This window comes from Mus caroli, unplaced genomic scaffold (assembly GCF_978045245.1).
Source record: "Mus caroli unplaced genomic scaffold, Mus_caroli_1 scaffold_2, whole genome shotgun sequence".
Lineage (NCBI taxonomy): Eukaryota > Metazoa > Chordata > Mammalia > Rodentia > Muridae > Mus > Mus caroli.
This window is the reverse complement of record NW_028227257.1, coordinates 2,546,106-2,564,470: the sequence shown is the minus strand read 5'-3', so window position 1 is coordinate 2,564,470 and position 18,365 is coordinate 2,546,106. Positions and strand designations below refer to the sequence as shown.

General features: G+C 46.4%; 1 pseudogene; it reads left to right on the top strand.

Moving 5' to 3' along the window:
• The first annotated feature begins 9,495 nt into the window (after positions 1-9,495).
• Positions 9,496-10,274, top strand: LOC110307665 (large ribosomal subunit protein uL2 pseudogene; annotated as a pseudogene).
• The last annotated feature ends 8,091 nt before the right edge of the window (positions 10,275-18,365 follow it).

Here is an 18,365-nt window from a genome sequence, read left to right as displayed (position 1 = left end):
TCTCCCTCTCCCTCTCCCTCTCCCTCTCCCTCTCCCTCCCCGCCCCCTCCCTCTCCCTCTCTCCTGCCTGCATTACTGTGTGCATGAGTGTAGAACCACCTACTGACTCTGCCTTCCCCAGTACTCACTGATTGCCAGTAGCTTGGTGGGGACTTCATACGCCCCTCCTCAACCCATGCTGGGTTTTTGTGGCTTGAACTTGGGCTTGTCTTGTGTACACAGCCCCACCCTTGGGCCCCAGCTACTGTGAGTTCCTCAAGCAACTATAGTTTCACTGCAGACATCCACTACAACTGGCTCCTAACATCCATGTGTTCCCTCTTTGAAGATGACCCTTGGGGGTTGTGGGGAGGGGCGTGATTTAGACATCACGTTTAGAGTTGAACACCCCACACTTCTTTCTACACAGTAATACTGTGTTGGCATCTGCATGAATTGCCATCTGCTATAAAAAGGAAACTTCTCTGATGAAAGTTGTGAGCTGCAGTGATCTATGGGGCCCATGTGCAACTGTGTCCAATAAGCAACATAATAGGAGCAGCTTCTCCTCTAAGGCCTATGCTGTAACCAGCCTCTGTTCTGAGGACCAATTAACAGTATCAGACATGAGGTGAAAGTGAACTTTTAAATGCTGTGGGTGATGGAGCCAGGTTAGACCCCAAAGGCCTCCAGGCAGAAAGATTTGGGGAAAGATTTGATTTGGGGGAAGGTTCTTGCCCAAATCAAGATATTCTGCTTATCACTGTAAGTACACCCCAGGTATCCTAGCCAGCATGCCCCAAAAGAATAGGCTTACATGTGAAATAGAATGAAAGAAGCCACATCACCTAGGAAACACTATACACTGTCGGTTTATTTTGCATGGATCGACAGGTTGAACACCTGATTCTTTGAAAGTCTGGTGACACAGAACCAGAGGAGTATTTTGAAGCCTGCCTGGATAGTTCTGCTCAATATATATGTTTTCCCATTCTCTATCTCCAATGAGAGCACAGCCACAGAGAGTTGACCACTGGGAAAATCCTTTTTTATTAAACAAGAAGGCTCAGCCTGAGACTCAGTTTCATAGCGGGGAGGAAGTATTCTCAGGGTTGATAGGGTGTGTGGCAGGAGACAGCTGCACATGTCCAGGACACCTGCTGACTTGGGCTTGGGAACGTTGGAAATGAGGTCCAGCCCTTTCGTCTCAAGTGTTCCACTCACAAATCAGCTGTTTTTTGTTACAGAAACAATGGAGGGTCGCTGGAAAGTGCATCCCAGAGCAGGACTGAGAGACGGCTCGGTCTGTCGATTGTTGATCTTGCAAACATGAGTGTTGGTGGTCATTTTTTAGCTACTTTTCTGGGTTCTTCTATCTACCACCCCTTTCAAACCCTCATTCCAGCCTGATCCCTTGCAACCCCCCAACACTTAACACTTGATAGGAGAGAAAGAAGATTAGAGAGGAAAGGGGGCATAGACGTCTTTAGATTACTTCCTGTTGATTAGGGGCATCAGATTGCTAGGGGCAGTCCAAGCTTGCAGAGGACCTGAGTTTGCTCTCCATGATGGGTACCTCACAACTATCTGTAATTCTAGCTCCAGAGGATTTGACCTTATCTGGTATTTTTGGACACCTGTGCTCAAGTGAACACACACACACACACACACACACACCACAATAAAATAAATGTATATTTGAAAGCAAGCAAATACTACCACTAATACTTATTAACACATGCTCACAATGGGTGATACCTAGGGGACCAAATGGAGCTCATATATCTGCCCACCAACAGATGGAGACTGACAGATTGCTCTATGTCCTCTATGTGCACATCACAGAATGAACTGGTGAGAAAGAACGATGCCCTGGCACACACTGCAAGGAGGGTTCACCTTGGAAGCATCATGCTAAGTGGTGAGGACAGACACCCAAGGTCATGGCTCCGTGTATGCCTCCTCCATGAGTCTCTAGGAAGGGATAAAGATATAAAGACTGAGGGGGTGGTGAGAGGCACACTGCTTAGTGCCTGCGGGGTCTGCTTTCGGATGGACAAATGTTCTATAATTACACAAAAGTAGTTGTACAGCATTGTGATTGGACCTACTGCCACTGTGCTGTTTACTTTAAAGGGTTAAGAGAGAGACAGAGATAGACAGACAGACAGATACAGAGAGAGACAGAGAGTCAGAGAGAGAGAGAGAGAGAGAGAGAGAGAGATGGGGAGGGGCCTGCTTTTCTGCTAAGCAAAGTCTGGAGATAGTGGCTGCGTAAGCCAGGGCTTGTCTTCCAGCACCTTAACCTTGCACTTTTGACCCTGGAGGATCAAATGTCTCTTGTTTGAGGTGAGTATTTCAGGGTTCCCGTTAAACAGTGCAAACAGGCTGGCGTATTCCCTGACAAGCTAAACTTTCTTGAATCAAAAGTACCTTAGCTTGTGATGACGCAAAGATGCTCTGGGTTCCTCCATAGTTGGTGTCAGGTTCATCTGAAATCCAGACAACAGAGACCACAGATTATGTGTACATCAAGAAATGATCCTTGGCCGGGCAGTGGTGGCACACACCTTTAATCCCAGCACTTGGGAGGCAGAGGCAGGCAGATTTCTGATTTTGAGGCCAGTCTGGTCTACAGAGTGAGTTCCAGAACAGCCAGAGCTATACAGAGAAACCCTGTCTCAAAAAAACAGAGAGAGAGAGAGAGAGAGAGAGAGAGAGAGAGAGAGAGAGAGAGAGAGAGAGAGAGAGAGAGAGAGGGAGAGAGGGAGAGAGAGGGAGAGAGAGAGAGAGAGAGAGAGAGAGAGGGAGGGAGGGAGGGAGAGAGAGAGAGAGAGAGAGAGAGAGAGAGAGAGAGAGAGAGAGAGAAATGATCCTTGATGGTTACATCCTGTCCTGGCTACAGAACAGGTCTGCACAGTGCCCTGCGCCTCTTCTCTGCCCTGGCGAGCACATCTGGGCTGGAAAGCTCGGCACACTTTACAGGATGGTTTCGTTTGATTTTAATAGTTGATTGGTTGTAAAAAGTCCTGGGTAAAGTGATCTTCCCAGGACAATTCACCAAGAACTGGGCTCCATCCCTCCCCTTGCATCTGAGTCTTATTCCTGTTCTCAGTCAACCAACACTCATCCCAATGCCATCTTGACCCAAGCATTCATTCAGCAAGATGGAGGTGGTTCCTGCCAGGTTCCAGACAGACAGCTGGGGTCTGTTATAAACATATTGGGAGAGAAGCTGAGGATTCTGGCTTTGAGGATGTAGAGAAAGGATCAGGCTCACTGAGGTCCACACTGCAGCCAGAAGCAGGCTTTGGTGATCCCATTCCTGCCTACACCAGAGCACTTAGTCCGCACCTTGCAAGTAGTGGAATCCATTGCCAGATCTTAAAGAAGACACTAAGCAAGATGAGATTTCAGAGTGTGAAAATCTTCCTTGAGGTGGGGGCTTGGAGAGAAATTTCCTGAGCCTGCTATAAAAATGAATGTCAAATCAGCTTTCTTATCTTGAAAATGTTGTAAAAATAACTCATTTTGAGTTTGGGGTGCGAACAGATAACAGTCATGATAGCTGTCATTCACTGAGTGCTTAGGCATCAAGCCAAAGGTCTCGGGTACACGATCTCATTTAATTTAATCCTAGAAGGATTTGCAAGTTAGACTTGATCACCTGCCTCTCACTGGGAGCGGGAAGTGTCGGAGTATTCAAGGTTCTGATTGAATGCATCCTCCCATCAGAACCAAGCTGGGTCTGAACCCTAGATTTTCTGGTGAGGTCATGGCCTCAGCAGTCCTTGCCTGAGCTGGATACCCAACTCCACAACAGGCGCAGGGTGTCTAACATCTAACAGACAAGGAATTGAGGCTGGAAGAAGTCTGCAATCTCCTGAGCCTGGAAGCTGAGGTCCCCTTAGCCATGCTGCTTGTAGAGATCAGAAGAGAATATATGGTGTCGGTGTTTGAGAGCACTTGCTGCCAAGGCAGATGACTTGAGTTTCATGGTGGTCGAAGACAGAACTGGTGATTTCTGCGAGTTGTCCTCTGTCCTACACACATACCACATGAGCCACGTGTATCGATAGCCACATACACAAGCACATACACAGATACAGATAGACAGACATGCAGACAGATGGATGGACAGACAGACAGGCAGATAGAGAAAAGGGCAGATGGGCAGATGGGCAAATGGGCAGGTGATGGATGGACAGACAGATGGGTGGGTGTGCAGGTGGGTGTATGGATGAGTGGGTGGGTGGGTAGGTGGGTAGATGGACAAATAGATAAATGCAAAGTAAACCTTTTTTTTTTTTGAAAAATGGGAACATGCCTTGGTTTTTGTGGCATCATTAACTACCAACATCTCAAATGAAAGCAAATACCTCACATTCATGTTATATCACGAATAAGACCCTAAATTACTTAGAAAAGCACAAAATATTTTAGATTCCATGAAGAGTGATTGTGTCCGACACATCCAGAGAGACCAGGTACCAAACAAGGTGGCAGAGCCATCCTGCAGAGCAACAGAGGGCAGAAAGTCTGGGAAAGGATCTGGGAACAGAGGTGCTCAGGGCAGCGTGGAACCAGGAAAAGCCTCCACACCTCACTGCTTGTATCACTTGCAGTCAAAATGAGGGTTCACATGACAGGCCTGATGCTGGAGATGGCCACACCCAGACCAGTGATTCTTCACAGTGAGTCTTTCCAGCAGCAGCATCCTTAGAAACAAACTCCTTATTCTTGTGTTTAAATGATTGTACACAATTATGGCCAACATCTCTACTTTTCAGAAAATTCAGAGTGAATTATTTTAAAAATGGATTCAAGCCCTTGAATAAACCACATTTGAAACTGTGACTAAGTCTAAAATTCAAAAAGAAATGAGATAGTGATTTGAGTTCTGTAATTCTGGGTCTGTGTGTGATTCCTGCCAGGGAGGGGACAGCCTGTGAAATCAGACCCCTGGTGAATGGTCTGTCCACACCAAGCTCTGTCCCTCACAGTGGATAGAGGGAATCATCCTGTGATGAACGGGAACCAATGAGCAGTTATTCCGTCTCTCGCTTCGTTGTGCGTGGGTCTTTGGGTGATTACAGATGGCATCGAACAGCATAGTCATCACCCTTGGTCTTCAGGATCACCACACTCATGCTCCAGGGCTGGGGCGGGAGTGGGGGAGGTGATGTCTGTGCAAACCTGGGAACCTGAGTTAGTTCCACAGAAAACATAAATAGCCCTGGCAAGGTGGTAAGTTCTATATGGGGTGGTGGAACCAGGAGGATCCCTGTGGACCACTGGGCAGCCAGGTTATCTTACATGGTGAGTGCCAAGCCAATGAGAGATTCCGTCTCAAAGAACAGTGGGTGGTAACTGAGGAGCAATATTGAGGCTATCCTCTGGCCTTCAGAGGCACAGGTACACAGGTGCAAGTGTACACACACACACACACATACATGCACTCGCACACAAGGAAAACACTCCAGTTGTCTTGGGTCACTGTGGTGTTTAAGAGGGGTCTCCGGGATCCTCAAATCTGAACATCACTAAAATCCAAAGCAGAGCTTTAGATTCCAAACAGCACCCAGAGGCTCCCTCACAGTTGTTGCAAATTTTATTTTCACGACGAAGTAGACGTCAGCAAAAACTAAGGATGAAAAAGGACTTAAGGTGGATCTTAGGATCCAGTAATGAGACAGATCTTAGAATCCAGCCAAGAGGCAGATCTTAGCATCCAGCCACAAGGCAGATCTAGGATCCAGCCACAAGGCAGATCTAGGATCCAGCCACGAGGCAGATCTTAAAGCACATCTTAGGATCCCACCATGAGAACCAGGATCTGGTTCACAAGACCACAGCTGTAATATTTCTCAGTAACAGGATGAAGAATCTAAGTAATAAATGTCAATAACAGAATCTTTATGTAAATTCAAAGTGTTTCCCATTTGTCTCTAATGCATATATAGATTTTGGGAAAGTAGGAGAAGATGGTCACCTCCTTTTCATGCTTGGCCAGGAGATAAGCACTTGCAGGCAGGCACCAACTTAGCCAGCTCATCCTGCTGTAACCAAATGCCAGGGTGATCACCAGCAAGGTCGGGTCTGCTAAGGCACCACTTCCTCTCCAGCCCAGCTTCTTTCCAGTGGGCCACGCTCAGCCTGTGTCACATAACTGAATGTGAGGGCTAGGGAAAGACTGTCAACAGCGAAATAGCGCCGAATGTGCAACAAGCAAAAATCAATTAGAACGTTAGCGAATCTGAGGGAGGCTCTGTCATGTGACTTCACGATGGCTTCAGATCTGAGGACAAGACAGCACACTTTGCTGTGTATTTGCTGGCACATCACCTAACACCAGCAGATACTGCATGCAAAGTGGGCTCAGACTCCAGATTGCCTCTTCTCATGAACCACACATACAAGGGTTTCTGCTCCTATGGCCACGTAGTTGTTTAATTACAGAAAACGAAGACATTTAATATTTTATCCTCAGGAAGTAAGTACCAAGTCACCATATCATCTTGTTAGAATATTTGATTTTTTAAATTGCTATTTGAGTTAATAACTTGAGTTTCATTTTTAAAAAATCATTAAACAAATTTTGGCTTGGGATTAGAACAGAATTTCCAATAATCTCTAAAATGGCTCTAAACCTACTTCTGCCATCTTCTACGTATTTATGTAAAGCAGCCTTCTCAGAGTTGATGATTATAAAACCAAAATATCGATAAATTATTTTTTAAAGTGAATATAATCTATGTCCCGCAGGATCAAATATTCAGGCAAGATTCAACCTCTAGGTAAAAATAGAGAAACATTTCCATCCCATCCACATGCAAATTTGCTTTCATCTTTAATAAACGACAACCTTGTGTGTATGCTAAGGAGATGTTTTAAAATCAATTTCCCTATCATTTATTATCAGTAAGTCTTTCTTTGTATACCTAGTTTATCTCCCTGGAAGTGGTATGGGATTTTTCTCACTGGAAAAGGGGTGGCGATTGGAGATTTAAGAAGACTGTATGAGCTGGTGAGATGGCTCAGCAAGTAAGCCACCTGCTTCCCAGCCCAAGGACACCTTCATCCTCAGGACCCATACGGTAGAAAGAGAGAAACAACTCCTGCATGTTGTCTTCCGGATTCCATACGGACACTGTGGCATGCCACACATGTGTACGCACACACAAGGATACCATAAAACAGTTTTTAATAAGAGAAGTCCAACTCTAGGGAGAAGAATTTATTTACACATAGAACACAAAAGCTGACAAGAAAGTATACAAACCCTCCATCCCTTTCCTAAGGGTCCTTGAAATAAAGATCTCCCCCCACCTCTATGTGTCTGTCTGTCTGTCTGTCTGTGTGCATGTGTACACCTATATGTATGGCACATTCAGGCCAGAGGCCACTCTCAGCCGGCTGCCTTACCTGCTCTCCACTTGAATTTTTGAGGCATGGTCTCTGACTGAAGCTGGAGCTCACTAATTAGGCTAGACTCGAAAGCCCAGGGATCCTCCTGTCTCTGCTTCTCCAGGGTTGGGTTATAGGTTCAAGCCTCTGCACGTGGCCATTTAGGGGGTGCTAGGGATTGAACTTGGGTCCTCATGTTTTCTCCCCAAGTTTTTTAATGACTGAGTCCTCTCTCCAGCCCCTAACATTCTCCCCTGTAATAAGAGTGATTAAGCCTCAATTCCGATATATTTTGGAAGATACATTCAGAGCTCAGCAGGTCCAGAATCCTCATGTGCTGTCTGCTCTCGACTTGCTCTCCTCTTTTCTCCAAACCAAAGACGAGGCTTTCTGAGAATAGAACCCGGGGACGATAATTGTACCCGCTCCCTGCCTTCTGCCATTACAAGTTACATCAGACTTACACCCTAGAACCAACAATTCACTTGCTTTAAGAGTTGGAAGTCATGAATCTCAAGCCAGCACCCAGACACTAAAGCCAAGAACTGACTCCTGCGTGAGCTCATGGATGGGTACCTACGCCTGTGTCTCAGTGTCACAAACTCCCTGTACTTCTTGGCTGGTGTGTCCTTTCTCATCCTTACAGGCTTTGTTTCCATGAATACATTACCTATGTGTCTCTGGGACACATAATGCCTCCTGCCTTGTGTAGGAGATCTGTTATTACAATTGTGGTCTCACTTGGTTGGTCCAGGACAATGTTTCTATGAGACTAAGAATTTAATCCAAAAACTTCCATTTGCACCAGTCATTAAAGTATGTCCGTGGGGCTTTTGTTCAGGAAGGAGACAGTGGGTGAGAATCCTAGTGCCTTGTGCCTTCGGTAGCTCGCAGTCTGCCTTGTACAGACTTTTTCCTAAGAACTGGTCCCTTGATCTGCAATTGGGGTCAGTGCTACAGTTTCTGCACCTCTGTGAATTTGCTTGCTCATCCTGTGAGTTGTAATTAGTTGCCAAGTTGTGAAAGATGCTCCTGGGAAACAGACGAGGCTTCAAAGGGATTAACAAAGCACAAAGCGACTCACAGAAGACTTACATGGGCAGGAAATTGGGGGAGACACCACTGGTGTTATTGGCTCCTGTTAGGGAAGTGGCCTGGGCCAGTGATGGGGATGTGGGCAGAGGGGAAAGAGAAAGGCCAGGGTCTCTGAGAAAGAATGAATGGAAGGAGTCCTGTCTGCCAGGGACAGACGGGACACAGCTGATATGGAGAGCAATGTTTTCTTGATAGATTCTCTGACTTGGGCAAGGCTGGCTTCTGAAGTGTCTGCAGTCATGGGAGTCCTCTGAAGTTAGAGAGGGGTCCTGAAAGTAGAAGATATTCTAGGATATAGTAAATTGAGTAGGGATGTATGGGTCAAAAAGAAGTCATTGGTGAGAGAGGCTCTGACTGTGGGGTCCTTCATTGTGAGGTCAGGGGCAAGACACAACCCAACAGAAGACTCAGCCAGATACAACCCCCCCCACCACCAAAAAAAACACCCTGACATGAACATACACATGGCCATGAAGTGGGGACATCCAAACTGTATGAGTCCCTCATAGAATTAGGGATTCTATGTACAAAATGTTAGGCTCGAGTGTCCTTGTGGAAGACACCCAGGGAAAGGCAGCCATCACTGAGGGAGGGAGGGGGCACTCATCCCCTCATCCCAACTCACACACACAAGGAAGCAGACTTTGTTTTTCTATAACTCACATTAAGTTGGCAACAAGCAAATATAGGAGAGATTCAATAATATCAGGTTTAAGAGTTAAGCCTAAAAGCCCAGACTGATGAATGTAAGGAATAAAAAAAAAAAAAAAAAAAAAAAAAAAAAAAAAACATACTGTTGCTGCGAGATAGCTCGGATGGTGAAGTTCCTGATGTGCACACAACAAGGATCTGAAGCACTCACGTGAAAGTTGGCGTGGTGGTGAATGTCTGCAGATTTCTAACGTTCACTGGCCAACCAATCCAGCTTTATCACTCCTAGGTCCAGATCAGTGAGACACCTTGTCTCAAAAACATTTTAGTCTTTCAGCCAAGCTTGCCAGCAGACCTGCTGCCATGGGCCATGAGATCTGAGGTCAGAGGAAAGGCACCTGGGTTGTGTATTCTGCAGGCAGACACAGGAAACACCAGCTTGTCTGCGTGCTGTGGACTTTGCTGAGCAACACGGACATATTAAGTGCATTGCAAAGGACATCATTCATGACCCTGGCTATGGCACTCCCTTGTAAAGGTGGCCTTTCATGATCCCTACCCATCTAAGAAGCAGAGGAAGCTGTTCACCCCTGCAGGGGGAATCCACACCTGGCAATCTGTGTACTGAGGCACAAAGGCCCACACAGTAGCAGCAATGCTTTGCCCATGGGCACCACTCCTGAAGGTACTGTGATGTGTTGTTTGGAGGAGAACCCTGGGAAGAGAGGCAAGCTGGCACAAGCCTCCAGGATTTCTCCCACAATCATCTCCTATGACTGTGGAGCCCAAGAAGACCCAACTAAAGCTTCCATCAGGATCCAAGGTGATTTTCTCAGCCATGAGAGCTGTTGTTGGCATGGTTGCCAGGGGAGACAGAATTGACAAACTTAACTGTCTGTGTGTACCGCAAGTACAAGGCAAACAGGAAATGCTGGACATGTGTCCAAGGCCTGGCCATGAATACTGCAGATCATCCCTTTGGATGTGGTAACCACCCACACACTAGCAGACCCTCTATTATTTGAAGAGATGCCCCTTCTGGGTGCAAACCGGGTCTCATTGCATGCACACTGCAGATATGTACACACAGGTGCACACAAGCAAAGTTTTACAAAGTTGCCAAAAGAAACAGGGAAACATAGTAGCTCTTAAAAGAAATATGGCATAGTTAGAAAGAAAAAGGTGCAAGACTAACTAGCTCCTGGGGATATTCCAGCAAGAAGGAGAAGCTGGAGAGTCTCACTGAGGTCAGGTTTGGTCGTATTTAACACGTGAGCAGCAATACTTGTCACTAAGAAATCTGATCCAATACAGACCCCAGTGCCTGGCTGCACGGAGAGGCCTCTGTGAACTTCACTGGCAGACAAAGCTGTGACCACAGAACCAAGGCAAGAGGAAGAAAGTGAGCCAAGACCTGAAGGTGTGCTAGTGGAGTATGATGCCCGGGCACACTCAGGAAACACCACATTAGTTCATGCTTTAAGTTCTACTGTTCAGAATATCAGAGTGAATTACCTAATAGCTGAAGAACTATGGTTTGCACTGGCATCATCTGTGAGTAAAGCATTGTACACCAGTGAGCTCTCTCAGTGACGACCACTCTCGCCATGCTCTGACCTCATTGCACCAGCGAACTCTCTCAGTGACGACCACTCTCCCCATGCTCTGACCTCATGTGCACCAGTGAGCTCTCTCAGTGACGACCACTCTCGCCATGCTCTGACCTCATGTGCACCAGTGAGCTCTCTCAGTGACGACCACTCTCCCCATGCTCTGACCTCATGTGCACCAGTGAACTCTCTCAGTGACGACCACTCTCCCCATGCTCTGACCTCATGTGCACCAGTGAACTCTCTCAGTGACGACCACTCTCCCCATGCTCTGACCTCATGGTTGGTGTGACCACTCTCGCCATGCTCTGAAACCATATGGTTGGTGTGACCACTATCCCCATGCTCTGATCTCATGGTTGGTGTGACCACTCTCCCCATGCTCTGACCTCATGTGCACCAGTGAGCTCTCTCAGTGACGACCACTCTCCCCATGCTCTGACCTCATGGTTGGTGTGACCACTCTCCTCATGCACTGAAACCTCATGTAGAATTTAAATCCCAACAAATGGACCCTCATTTCCCATGCTCCACCACAGCAGCTTCTCCTAGCATTACCCAGCTTCCCTTCCAGCTTTAGCCAGGAATTGAATCTGCCTCTAGGGTGCTGAGCAGCACAGTGTGAATGTGGCCAGCTGACACAGGACTGACTCTGCATCAGTGCATGGGGATATGCTTGTCCCTACCCGCTTCTGGCTGTGACCTGTGGTGTTCACCCAGATAAGCCTGAGCCTGACTCTTCCTGAAACTGCCCCTGTGTCCCACTAGGGAGGACTATTCTCTGGCTGAGTCTCCCGTGTTTCTCCTAGTCTTGTGGTGGTGTCCTCACATTCTCCCAGCTCTGAGCTGAAGGGAGTTCAGATGGCGACCAACTGTCTCTACCTCACATATCACCCTTCTGTTTTGAAGCTCCATGGCTCCTCACAAGGCAGGGGCTCTAAGGCTACTCCTGTGGGAGTCCAACAGTAACTGTGACTCTTCCCCTTCACTTCCTTTCCACCATCAGGCAAGAAGAGCTCTTGTCTGCTCTGAGGAAATGGGGGAAATCATTCTAGACCAAGTTTACGCATGCCTGTCTGTCAGCCCTGAGGGTTGATGGGTTCTTGGGGCTCAGAAAGCAACTTAAGAGCAATGACATGCATTTCCAAAGTCTATCTTGAACCCCAACACTTCAGGTATACATCTGTCTTTTTTTCTACATCCCTTACCCCAAGAAGCCTACTCCAAGGTTCCTATGTGAGAGTTGGGACAGGAGGTAAAATGAGACGCAAGAAGGCATTCTAGTGAGCTCCATAGTCCTGGCAAATTCTGCCATGACAGAATGGCAGAGTAGCAATTTGTGACAGTAGAGCGGTGTGTATGGCTAACAGTCAGAGTTTGGGAAGTTCAAGATCAAAGAGCCACATCTAAGGAAGGCTGCTTTCTTACATCAGAGTATGGTAGAGTCACGGGAACATAAGAAAAAGAACCAGAGGAGCCAAGCTCAAGTGTTAACGCATGCTATGAAATAAGATTCCTACTCCCACAGAAGAGATAGTAATCCACACAGCGAGGTGAGCACCCAACAACTTCATAAGGTCACCACTCAGCAGCACTAAGTTCCCAACCATCTTAGTTAGGATTATCGATACTGTGAAACACCATGACCAAAACAAGTTGGGGAAGAAAGGGTTTATTTGGCTTACATTTCCACATCGTGGTTCATCATGAAAGGAACTCAGGACAGGAACTCGAACAGGGCAAGAACCTAGAGGCAGGAACTTAGTCAGAGGCCACAGAGGAATGCTGCTTACTGGCTGGCTCAGCCTGCTTTCTTACAGAACTCAGGACCACCATCCCAGGGATAGCACTGCTCATAACAGGCTTGGCCTTCCCCCATTGATAACTAATTAGGAAAATGCCTTACCTACAGCCTGATCTTATGTAGGCATTTTCTTAGTATCAGCTTCCTCCTCACTAATGGCTCTAGATGGCATCAAGTTGACATAAAACTAGCCAGCACGCCATCACATGGGCCACATTCAAACCACAGCAGTGAGATCCATAGATGGGCACCAACTTTATGCCATTCTTTCAGCATCTGTTTCCAGCTGGGCAATGCCCCAGGAACCACGTTGTGAGTCTCTGGTAGGGAAAGTTCAATTTTCTAAAAATTAGCTATTTTGCCTTTGAGTGAAAAAAAAACCCTCAATTTCTGCAAATAACATACTATATTGCCAAAGCAGAGGAAAAAAAAATAGGACTGTAAGTCAGAAAGTGTTTTGACTTTTGATAATTTATAAGGTTTAAAGAACTAGCCCATTTGTCAAAAATGAATGATGCGTTAATTTCCAGCCTGGTTGAGCTCCTGTAGAAGACGAAAGGGCTGGTTCTAATAGTGTTCACCATGTGTATTGACAGCTTAAGATAAAAGTATGAATTTCAAATGGGGCAGAACATGGGAAAGAAAAGATGAACAAGCGGGAAAGAGAATCAGGTAGCGATTGTGTTGCTGTGTATGTGCACACACAAGCGTGCACACACGTGCATCAATGAAGTACAGACATACCCACCAGCACTTCAGCAAAAGGCACCCCTCCATGCCAGGAAGTCTGCTGTTTTCAACAGACATGATTTTTGTGGTAGGAAAAAGAATGTGTCCCTAAAATGCCCATGTCCCAATCCTGGAGTCCTGTGAACTTGTTACTTTACAACAGTGATCCTCAACCTATGGGTTGTACTCATGGGGGGTGGGGGGAAGGTCATGGGTCAGATATTTACATTACAATTCATAACAATTGCAAAATTGAAGTAGTGTTGAAATAACTTTATGGTTGGGGGTCACCACAACACAAGGAACTGTATTAAAGGGTCACGGTGTTAGGAAAGTTGAGAACCACTGCCTTACAAGGTAGGATAAATTTTGCCGGTGTGACTCAGTTAATGATTGTGCGATGGAATAGCAATGGACCAGTGATAGACCTGGGGTGTCATGCATGCTAGGCAAGCTTTCTACTGGCTAAGCTCCTCCCCAGCCCTAAAGGACAAGTCTGCAGTTACGTGACTTAGAGAGTCTTTTTAGCCAGGGGTACAGGCTGATGGTGCAGATAGGAGTTGACAGGCTCCTCATTATCTTTCTAGTGTAGAAAACCAGAGTTTGCACATGCCCCTTTACACATGTGCATGCACGTCTTTGTACATGACTGTATATGCATATGTGGTGGAAGGTTCAATGTCTCCAACCCAATAAAAGAGGTCAGATCAATAATAATGAGACCAAAAACATGCAGGAGACACATGGCTGAGTTCTGAAGCCTGGAGGAGGCCAACTGCCCGTGCAATCTCTTCATTTCAAAAGCATGTCTTTTGCCATATCCACAGATACAATCCCCCACCTGCGGACAGATATGTGCCCTCTTACTTGACCCCTCTACATCCTTCTAGGCTTGTTCTCTAGCTAACACAGGGTGAGTGTCACCTGGCCACACATGGGACCTCTGAATGGAAGATTTTGTAATCAATTAAAAAAAACTCGACCTGAATACGCATTTGACTTTTCCTTATGTTTAATTAAGTCTAATTAAACAATGCTGACATCTTCCTGGCACCTGTGGTGCAATTACGTTAAATATTTAATGCCTGTGAAGGATTAGGCTGCGCTCCTAATCTATAGCTGCAATCTGTTTCCTCTCTGGAGTGCTTTTAATTTAGTTCTGTCTTCATAGGATGAGTTACATTTCAAAGGAAATTGTTAAGGACCCAGGCACTGGACAAGCAGATCTGTGCTCAAGGATTGGAAGGTTGAGCTGCCAAGCCAGCGTTGCTCATATGCGGGTCCACACCCAGGTGTGTGTTCCCGGAAAGGCCAAAACATCAAGAAGCCATCAGAAACATTTACAAGTTCATTCAATGTCACATGATACGTGGTATGGGTGAGAAATGACCCCCACACACACGGTCTTAGGCATATGAATTCTTGGTGGTACTGTTTAGGGAGGTAGGTTTAAGGTTTACTTGCTGGAGGAAGTATGTCACTGAAGGTGCAATCAGAAACCATAAGCCACTTCTGCTTCACTCTATCTTTGCTCCTGCTGCCATGATAGACCCTTTCTCCACCATGATAGACCCTTACGCCTCTGGAACCATAAACCCAAATAAACTCTGCCTTATAGAGTCCTTTAGGTCATGGTGTTGGCCTCTGTAAGTTCCTTTAGGCCATGGTGTTTTATCACAGCAACAGATAAGTAACTGCGACACTTGGAAAATAGCTGGCACTTCTTTGCAGCTCTCGGGCCATTTCACCCAAAGAACTGTCCACTGCAAAAGTGATAGTGATGATGATGATGATGATGACGACGACAAGACGACGGCGATGATAACATTGACGATGACTAAGATGATGACGACGACGATGATGATGGTGATGCTGACTATGACAATGACTACATTGACAACAATGACTATGATGACGATGATGGTAAGGATTATGATGATGATGGCATTGACAATGATGACTACAATGATGATGATGACAATGACGATGATAATGACAATAACAATGTTGCTGATAACAACATCAATAATTTAAAAAATACATTTGTAGGTCTCTACCCACTCCTGTCCCCTACCTGGCCATGCTCCTGCCAGAGAAGTGAGACCAGGTGACAGAGCTGAACACCAGCTTTAAAGCACTCATTCCAAAGAAACGGCCATGATTAAGGATGTTGGTAGCACATGTTGCTCCGCCTGTGGAGGACAATATGATCATTGCTCTTATGGGCAGGAAAGACTTCTCACAGAAGAGATTCCAAGTGTTCTCCACACAGGTAGCAACTGGTACAAAGCCTGGGAACCTGGGGCTTTGCTTGGCTTCTCTAACAATATTTTAAATGAATTCAGTAATAAAAGACACGTTCAGGCGGCTTTGCCAGTCAGATCCTCTCTGTTTCTAGGTAACTGTCCAGGTCTTTTTTTTTCCAATCTATTTAGATTTACTTACTATATGTGTAGGTGTTGCCTGAGTGTATGCATGTCCACCAGGTCTGTACAGTACCATGGTTGTCAGAAAAGATCGTTAGATTCCTTGAAACTGGAGTTATAGATGGTTATAAGCCACCATGTATGTACAGGGAGCCAACCCTAGGTCCTCTGCAATAGTAGCCAGTGCTCTGACCACTGATCCACCTCTCTAGCCCCAGTTCCTAGGTCTTTAAAGCTCTTCCCTCCTTAGTGGAGTCTCTCCAATGCTTCCTACCTAGAAACTGGAACAGAACACCCAGGCATCCCTTTTCTGAAGTTATTATGTGAAAGTCTAAAAACAAAAATTGTCACAGTAAGCACAGGTTTGGTGCTGGCTCCCTTGTCTTCTGCTTTCATATTTGGGGATAGAGGCCAAAATGGACTCCACTCCTTAAGGTTAAGGTCCAACTCCCTGGAAGAGATTCCAGATCAGTCAAGAAAAATGATGGTTGCAGCCGCATCAAGACCCATCCAGGGTTGAAAGGCAAGGCAGGCTGAGGTAGAGGGCCAGACACATGGGCAGAATATGATGCATGCTTCATCCATAGCTCGGGGTCATTACCTAGAGGGAGGAAGAAACACACAGGTCAGAGATCCGCAGGGCAAGCAAATGCAGCTCCCAAGGAGTCAGGTACAATTGCTGGGAGAAATGCACCCCAAATGTTAGCCATGAGGATTGGCGGGCAGCTGCTCCTCCCCACCTGTTGAGGAGGCCGAACGTGCATCTGCAGGATCTCAGCCTGGTGTTCCGAAGTAACTTTCCACTTATGTAAAATTAATAGGGAATTCATTATGAAATCCATGTGACTCCTTATTAAACGCTTCCTGTCACTGAAAACAGAAGGTGGAGGCTCCTTAAGCTGGGGTTTTGTTGCCCTCTAGTGAGAGAGGTCAGCATTATATATGCAAAATTATCTTTGCCAATGCATAATTAATGCTAGGTGAGGGGGGGGGGAGAGAAGGATGCCACAGCTGGCTGGTGAGGGTGTGTACATACATGCTCAAGAGTATCCCAGTTTCTCCCTCTCCCAGCCCATCCCCCAGCTCCACTCAGGTAACATATGGAAGACACCCCTTGCTCCCGTCACTTCCGTTCCTTGGCAGGGAAGTTTAGTTTTATATGGCTATCAACAGGCAAAGATCCAAGCATAAGGAGTAAATCAACAGAGCTGATCCGAGACACAGAGCCTTAATGCATAAGTATATATTTAATGTGTCTGCCGAAAGAATGTCTAATTACCCTGTCATTGAACAAAGCGTATGTTCAGCCGTGATAAATTACGCCATCTTTTACTTCTGCAAAACATACTGAGACTCCTCAGAGCCGCAGAGAGATCTCTGTCCCATCTTCTCAGCAGGACTAGTGGTGCCTAGACCAAAGCAGGAGCAGGGAGGAGAGAGAGCTGTAGACAGCCCAAACCCTGGCTTTCAGCCTCCCAGTGATCGATCACGTGGGCAAGCATCAAGCCATCTCCGAGTGGCCAGTCTGCTTCAGTGTGGGCTGCATCACTCTCTGTTGTCAGCGGCTTCCCAGAATCTATCATCTGCTATTCTGAACCATCCACGAGAGGAGGCTGCATTCCAGCCTTCGGAGAAGCCAATGGCGCTTCCAGAAAAGGCAAAGGGAATCCCCAACACGGCACCCCATGATCTCTCCAGTGCAAGCTCAGGCTGACATCTTCCCAAGACTTAGTCATAGTTGTGCCTCTGACTCCAGCAGGTGATCAGATTCAGTCACCATCAGGGATGGGGGTCCCTGGGGATTGAACAATCCTAAATGGAATTGCAGAGAGCCAGTTAGTATCCCTCTTGGCTGCATAAAGACACTAGCTTTGGAAGGTGCTAGGAATGTGGTCCAGCCTGTCATGAAGGCATGAGGTTGACCTAGAGGTCAGCACTGCAGAGGATTGATGTCCAGTGCATGCTGAGGATGCTGGGTGCACCATCTCCGGTGCAGTCATCCAACCCGACCATCTCAGTAGGCAGGGGGTCTCCTACTCATGCCTGTCTCTGTCCCCCTCCATCTTCCCTGATGCTTCTTCCCCTAGTCACCTTATACCTTCTCCCTTAGACACTTGCCATCATGGCTTTCCACAAGGCCAACACCAGAATTGGTCATCTCCATCATGCAATGGCAGAGTGGAAGCTGTGTCTGCCCCGTAACTTGGGCAGCACCCTGTCCTTCGACAGGAAGAGTGAACACAAGTCTGCCCCACCGTGGATCCTTTCCTGAGAGGATGCTCAGAGCAGCAGTCGGCCGCCTCGTTGGCAACTGTATTTCTTATTTCTTTGATTATGTTTGAAATAGCACTTTTATTTACCGACGCGGAAAAAAAGGCTTTTCTGTGATGCCTCCATCGTGTATAAAATATATAGCTAGTAACACCAGCCCGTTTATTTGCTTTACTGGATTGAGATCTATAGATGGAAGGGCAAATGAAAAATAAAGATAAAAATCTATTTCTGATACCAGATTGGCTCTAAAATGTCAAAGTTTTCTTTATTACTTTAGTAGCTATGTATCATTATTTATCTTTCTTGGTTTGTTTTCAAAGGCTCACAGGCTGGCTGGATGCTGTTTCCATGTGTGCCCTGGGCTTTCTTTGCTGCTGTTGGTCTTTTATA